This window comes from Stegostoma tigrinum, chromosome 34 (genome assembly GCF_030684315.1).
Source record: "Stegostoma tigrinum isolate sSteTig4 chromosome 34, sSteTig4.hap1, whole genome shotgun sequence".
Classification (NCBI taxonomy): Eukaryota; Metazoa; Chordata; class Chondrichthyes; order Orectolobiformes; family Stegostomatidae; genus Stegostoma; species Stegostoma tigrinum.
Genome location: NC_081387.1, coordinates 15892689 through 15900167, shown reverse-complemented (window position 1 = coordinate 15900167; position 7479 = coordinate 15892689).

The following is a 7479-nucleotide window of genomic DNA, read 5'->3' as shown; positions in this document are numbered from 1 at the left end:
CCTATGAATATTTATTATAGCAATTAATTTTAAGTTACATTATAAGAATGAATATAGTATCATAGAACAATGAAAATCATTTTAATCTGACTATTCTACTTTTTGTTTATATAATATGTCTGAATTAACATTGAATTGGAACACAGAACCAAATCCATTTCAAGAAAATTATACTCACAATCAAGTATAATGCCTTTAAATTGTCTTAACTCAACCCAACAGGAGAATTATTGTGGAGCTCAACCCTTCCTTTGTCCTAGGGTGACTGCAGCTTTATCTGTGCAGCTTTTCAATATACATGTATTGCCTTATAATTTCTCACCACAGGACAAGACAGAATATATTTGATCATTGTGCTTTCATAAAAAATAAACAACCCTTATTGATTATGCATATACTGTTTCTTTCATAAATTCTTGTGGTTCAAATATTTCTCCCATTTGGCTGCCTCTTTGATATTTGTATATTTGTCTACTCTCCAAGCTCCATAGTGGTCTGTGCTTTTCTCTATAGCACTTCATGGCACCTTTTCAATTGCTGGATAAGTTCATTTGATTTCCAATACGGCCGAATAACTTATAGACTTAAAACATTTTTTTACAATATCATTATTTAAGAAAGATAGGTATTTCAGTTTTCAAACAACGTGCACCTACCTAATAGGAATGACATGTACATCATCTTTAGGATAAAAATATCCAGGAGTTGGATAATGTTTCTCTATTACATTGTTCAGTGACAAATTAGGATGAGTTGATTTTGTGGAGAGAAGATGCCAACATACTCACATGTTGTGCATTCCATATTTACAGACCAGCTGTGAACATCGAACATAAGGAAATATGAGTTAGGAGAATGAGTCGGCCACTTGGCCCCTCAAGCACTGCTCCAGAAAATAATAGCTGATCTGATTGTGGCCCCATCCACCCTTTGATTTCCCCATGTGAGTCAGTAGTATACCGTGTCCCAAAAGTACAGTCAAAAGACTTGGCTTTGATCCTGTCTGTGGAAGACAATTCCATGGGCACTCAACACTCCACAAGAGAGGAAAACAAAAATCTGTGTTGTGATGCCTCCTATTCATGTCTGTTCATTCAGCTACATAGCTATCTCATTGAAATGGCAACTCCTTATATGAAACATTAACTCCCAGTTCCAGTGGTTACAACTTTCCCTTAACAACACTGTAAGATAGCTTCTCAAAAACTATAATTTCAAATATGATTTACCTTCCATATCTAAAAACAGAAGTTATTTTACATGCTCCATAGTCAGGGAAAATTTGTAGTGAGAAAGAAAAGGGTTGACCATTCAGGTTGATGAGCTATCATCATATCCTAGAAATGTTAGAAAAACAAATGGTTTTTAGCAAATGAAAGTTTGGTGCTTTAAAGGAAATAAAAAAGGAATGTACTTGAAAGGATGGGAGACAAGCGACATAAATTAACAAAATATTTTGATGATGCATGGGTACAGTGTTTGGCAATATGTCATGTTACTTGGGAAAGATGTGTGTAGAGGATGTTTGCATAGCAGAATGAAGAACGACTGCCAAATCAATCAAAAGACAAGAATGAAAGGAAGCATAGCTTAAAAGCTGCGAGGCTGTGACTCATTCTTGACAGTGGAAGGCTGTAAACTAATAGAATGATGATGTGCCATTCCTCAAGGTTATGTTGAGGGTCTTCTGAATTTTGCCCAAGATCAAAGGCAAATAAGCCAGTGGGAAAGCCAATCAGAGAAATGAAATAGCAGATGACTGGAAATGAGCAGTCATCGAGAAGCTGAAGAAATAGCATTGATAAATCATGGACCATCATCTATTTTTGAACATTGTAACAATCCTTGCTTAGACTTCCTCACTGATTTCATTTTTCCATCAAATTGATGCTGTTTGCTACCCTCACCCTGTTATGCAAAATTTAGTCAGGTTTTTACTTTATTCATTCTTGAGATGATGGTGTCACTGGCAGCATTTATTGCCAATCCCTGATTGCCCAGAGGGCAGTTAAGACTCAACCACATTGCTGTGGGTCTGGGGTCACATGTAGGGCAGGCCATGTAAGGATGGCAATTTACTTCCCTAAAGGAAATTAGTGAAGCAGATGGGTTTTTCCCCTGACGATTGACAATGGATTCACAGTCATCATTAGACATTTAATCCATATATATTTATGGAATTCAAATTCTACTACCTGTCGTGGCAAGATTTGAACCCAGGTGCCCAGAACCTTACCTGGGTCTCCGGATTAACAGTCCAGCAATAATATCACTTGGCCATCGCCGAGGTTTGCCAATTGGTCGTTTGCTTCCAATTTCTATTGTGTTAAATTTACCTGGCATGATTACATCTCTTTCCATCCTTTCCTCCTTTGTTTACGTTTCAAAGGATGGTCAATGACCAACCACTTGCTTTGAGTCCGCTGTCGCACACGATTACTTCCATTACACTTGCATGCGGCTTTAAGGGCACGTACAATTCTAAGCGATTCTCTGGCTTCCTTTCAATGACCAATCCGTCCTTACCAGCATTTCTGTTATATTCTTCTTTTTTCTGAAAAGCAAGAATCCACTTTCCTTCTTCAGCCCATGTCAGTCAAAATTTACATGCCATTTATGCATGCCTGATGTATTTCACATGCTTCTTCAATCACTGTCTCCACCCCAAAAAAAAGGATAACTGCAACATCAACATCAGTTGACAACAGTAACATTAACATCAACAACTGCAACACCAGTTTCCACACTTAGCTCATTATAGTCCTCAAATTCGACCATCTCTGGTATGATGCTAACCATATAGTTTCTTCCTCTTCCAGTTTCAAAGTTCAACATGACCATTGTCTCCACTGCAACATCTTATTTGTTTTAGACATACTACCACATCAGAACCCCCTTCCTCTCCCCCATTTCTGAAGAAGGGTCTAGGCCTGAAACGCCAGCCTTCCTGCTCCTCTGATGCTGCTTGTCCTGTTGTGGTCATCCAGCTCTACACCTTGTTCTCTTATTTGTTTTGTTTGCCGTCACAGATATTGGTGCTCTTTTTGCCTCCATCAGTGTTTCCATGAAACTGAGCATAACTGTGTGTACAAAACATAGCATAGGCTGAAGTCCCTGCTGAACAAATGGATTGCAATTACGGATAACATGATATGCTGCTAGCAAAAAAAAATAGAAATCCTTTCTTTCTATTCATCAAAGCAAGAACACATGACACTCGCTAATATTTAGACCATTTCTGCTTTCAGAATTAACAACTGCATTTGTAAATCAAAAAGAAAATGGTGAGTAGAATCAAGAAAAATCTTAACATTAATTTTCAAGGCAGGATGTTATCTCTTAAAATTGAATGCAAATTTTATATGCCCAATCAATCAGATGTCAATGAAAACAGTAGGTGAGCTGTACACTGGGACTCAGTTATTAAAAATGGTAGGTTACACAGATGATGTTCACTCCAGTAAGAATTTCTTGTCTTACCTCATATTGTGCAATGTTAATTCGTAGTTCTTTCTCTGACCCTGTCAATACCTGCCTGAAAAACAACTTTGCCTCCAGTTTGATGATCAATGTTTTGAAGTGAGACACAATACTAAGATAAGTAAAAAAAAACTAAGGGAGCTGGATTTTGGACATAGGTTGTTGGAGAACAGGGTACTTGAGTATTGGGGGTAGGGATATGGCAGGTGAACATTAGAGAACACACTGCCAGTTCCTAATACCTAATTCTGCAGATAGTCCAGTCAGTTGCACCACAAACACGCAGACTGGTGACGTTTGTACATGGCAATTCAAATAAGCATTGGAGGGAAGCAATTCATCTGATCCACAAGCTGTATTTGAAAACTTCTTGGACTTCCACAAGAGTTTTTCACAGCTTACTCCAGCTGTCTGTTTTTATGAGGCTAGGGGAAACTCTATATCTGTTGTAAACTATGCAAAGTGAAACCACAGGGATGCATCTTAGGATAGTAAAGGAACTAGCTACAGAGATAGTGAATGCACTGGTAATAACTTTCAAAAAATCTTTAGATTCGGGAAAAGTCCCAGAGGATTGGAAACTGCCAGTGTTACAGTTCTGTTTAAAATGGTTAGGAGAACACATTTAGAATACTGTGTCCAATTTTGGGCCCCACACCTCAGGATGGACATACTGACACTGGAGCGTGTCCAGCGGAGATTCAAATGGATGATCCCTGGAGTGGTAGGCCTAATGTACGATGAATGGCTAAGGATCCTGGGATTGTATTCATTAGAGTTTAGAAGATGATGGGAGATCTAAAGAACCTTACAAGATAATGTATGGCTTAGAAAGAGTGGATGCTGGGAAGTTGTTTCCGTTAGGCGGGGAGGCTAGGACCCGTGGGCACTTCCTTAGAATTAGAGGGGGTTAATTTAGAACAGAAATGAGACAGTTCTTCAGCCAGAGAGTGGTGGGCCTGTGGAATTCATTGCCATAGATCGCAGCGGAGGCCGGGACGTTAAATGTCTTCAAGGCAGAGATGGATAAATTTTTGATCTTGCAAAGAATTAGGGGCTACGGGGAGAATGTGGGTAAGTGGAGTTGAAATATCCATCAGCCATGATTAAATGGCAGAGTGGACTCGATGGGCCGAATGGCCTTACTTCCACTCATATGTGTTATGGTCTTATGGAGACACAAACAGTAACGAGCAACTTGTTAGCTCAACATTTTCTCAATAACTAATGTTAGGGCCCATTATAAAGGATATAATAACAGAGGACTTCGAAATACATAAGATGAACAGAGTCAGCCCAGCTTCATAAAGGTAATATAGAACATAGAAAAGTACAGCACAGTACAGGCCCTTCGGCCCACGATGTTGTGCCATGGAATAATCCTAATCCAAAAACAAAATAACCTAACCTACATTCCCCTCAATTCACTGCTGTCCATGTGCATGTCCAGTAGTCGCTTAAATGTCACTAATGACTCTGCTTCCGTGACTTCCACTGGCAAAGTATTCCATGTGCTCACAATTGTCTGGGTGAAGAACCTCCCTCTGACGTCTCCTCTATACCTTCCTCCTAACACCTTAAAACTATGACCCCTCGTGGCAGTCAATACTGCCCTGGGGAAAAGTCTCTGGCTATTGACTCTATCCATGCCTCTCATTACCTTGTACACCTAAATTTGCCCCCGGGTATTGAAACCCCCATCCTAGAGAAATAAAACACCAACCATTAACCCTATCTGTACTTCTCATGATCTTATAAACATCCATAAGGTCAACTCTCAACCTCCTGTGCTCAAATGAAAAGTCCCAGCCTATCGAGCCTTTCATGTCTGAAAATTTATTAGAATTCTTTGACAAAGTAACAAGCAGATAGACAAAGGAGAAACAGTGGATGTAATATATTTGGATCTCCAGGAGTAGTTTGATAAGGTACCAGACGTTAGGTATTTAATAAGAAAAGAGTGAATGATGTTGGAGGTTTTGTATGAGCTTGAATAGAGGATTCTCTAACTAACAGAAGACAGAGAGTTGGATAGGGAGGTATTTTTAGGATGTAACAAGATGCACCCCCAGTGAAGTGCTGGGGCCATATTATTTATAATTTGGATGTTAATGACTTGGATGAAGAAAGTGAATGTGGTATAGACATGGCCAGGAATGACACAAAAGTAGATAGGATGGCACGTGGTGAGGATGACATTAAGAGACTGGAGAGGGATATGTTTAGTATAAGCAAGCAGACGAACACTTGGCAGATGGAATATAATGTGGGAAAGTGTGAGGTAATGCACTTTGGAAGGGAGACAGGGAGCTGAACATTAGTTAAATGGGGAAGGATAGTTGAATGCTACAGCACAACGGGACTGAGAAATCTTTGTACATAATCTGTAAACAACTAGCATCCAACTGTAGGTGGTGATAGAGAAGATAAATGTACTAATGGCCTTTACTTCAAACGGAATATAAAAATAGGGAGGCCTTGCTAAGACAGTAATCAGACCACAGCTGTAATCATGTGAATGTTTTTGGGCCTGTTAGCCAACGTTGGAGACAGTCTGGAAAAGGTTTCGAGGTGGATACTCGGTTTTGGGGAAATATCTTCTGAGAAGAGGTTGGATGTTTTGGACATGTGCTAATTGGAATTATGAAGAATAAGAGATAACCTTATTGAAATATACAAGTTTCTAGGGGGACTTGACAAGGTAGGTGTGGACAGGTTATTTCCTCTTGTGAGAGCACCTTCACTTAAGTAAATGAATTGGATGAGAATATAGAAGGAGTGGTTAGTAAGTTTGTGGATGACACCAAAACTGGAGACATAGTAGATAGTGAAGAATGTTTTCTAAGATCACAAAGGGATCTTGATCAATAGGTTAATAGGATGAAAAATGGCAGGTGGAGTTCAGTCTGCATTAATGTGAGGTATTGAGTTTTGGTACAACAAACGGGTAGGACTTATACAATTAATGGTAGAGCCTTGGGTAGTGTTGTAAAACAAAGGGACCTAAGCGTTTTGGTACAGAGAAGTTTGCATTACAGGGTGGTGAAAAAGGCATTTAGCATGCTTCCCTTCATTGCTTAGATTTTTGAGGATAGGAGTTGGAAAGTTATATTTTACAGGACATTGGCGATGTCTCATCTGGAATAGTGTTTCCAATTCTGGTCACCCAGCTATCAGAAGGATATTACTAAGCTGCAGAATGTTCAGAAGAGATCTACCAGGATGTTGTTGGGTATGGAAGGTTTAAGTTATAAAGAAAGGCTCGATAGGCTGGGACTTTTCATTTGAGCACAGGAGGTTGAGAGTTGACCGTATGGATGTTTATAAGATCATGAGGAGTACAGATGGGGTTAATGGTTGGTGTTTTAGTTCTCTAGGATGGGGGTTTCAATACCAGGGGGCAAATTTTTAAGGTCAGAGGAAATAGATTTAAAAACGACATGAGGGGCAAATAAACTTCTTGATGAAGTGCTGGATGTGGGCACAGTTAAAACATTTAAAAGACACTCTGGTAAGTTCATGAATAGGAAAGGTTTGGATGGATATGGGAGCTGGGAGGTGGGCCTAGTTTAGTTTGGGATTATATTCGGCATTGACTAGTTGCACTGAAAGGTTTGTTTCCATGCTGTATGACCTATGACATAACCTCAGAATAAGGCATTTCTCATTTAAGAAAGAGGTAAAGCTCCTCTCTTAGGCTGTGAAACTATGGCAACAGTGAAGGGGTGGTAGAATAGTTGTATGATAGGATGGTGTCTGGCTTGACATGAACTTGTACGTGATGGTGTTTCTGTCATCATAACACGAAACATCAATACATTTTGCTTGCTACCATCATGAAATAGTTATCCATTTCCCAATGTGTAATAAATAGCTCCAGATACTGGAGAATTGATTAGTTGACTGCATTACCTTGTTAACCGCCTTGGTCTAAAATGTATGAGCATACTATAACAATTATTGGCTAGTGTCAGCTTGAAAATTGAGAAGGGTAGTAAA